Here is a 568-nt window from a genome sequence, read left to right on the forward strand (position 1 = left end):
CTTTGCAACTTGTTTCTGGCGCTGGACGCCAGAATTGGGCAGAGAGCTGGCGTTGAACGCCAGTTTGCGTCATTTAAACTTGGGCAAAGTATGAACTATTATATATTTCTGGAAAGCCCTGGATGTCTACTTTCCAACGGAATTGGAAGCGCGCAATTTTGAGTTTTGTAGCTCTAGAAAATCTACTTTGAGTGCAGGGAGGTCAGAATCCAACAACATCAGCAGTCCTTCTTCAACCTCTGAATCTGATTTTTGCTCAAGTCCCTCAATTTCAGCCAGAAAATACCTTAAATCACAGAAAAATACACAAACTCATAGTAAAGTCCAAAAATGTGAATTTAACATAAAAACTAATGAAAACATCCCTAAAAGTAACTAGATCCTACTAAAAACATACTAAAAATAATGCCAAAAAGCGTATAAATTATCCGCTCATCACAACACCAAACTTATATTGTTGCTTGTCCCCAAGCAACTGAAAATCAAATAGGATAAAAAGAAGAGAATATACTATAAATTCCAAACTATCAATGAAACATAGCTTCAATCAGATGAGCGGGACTTGTAG

Source organism: Arachis ipaensis, chromosome B03 (genome assembly GCF_000816755.2).
Source record: "Arachis ipaensis cultivar K30076 chromosome B03, Araip1.1, whole genome shotgun sequence".
Classification (NCBI taxonomy): domain Eukaryota; kingdom Viridiplantae; phylum Streptophyta; class Magnoliopsida; order Fabales; family Fabaceae; genus Arachis; species Arachis ipaensis.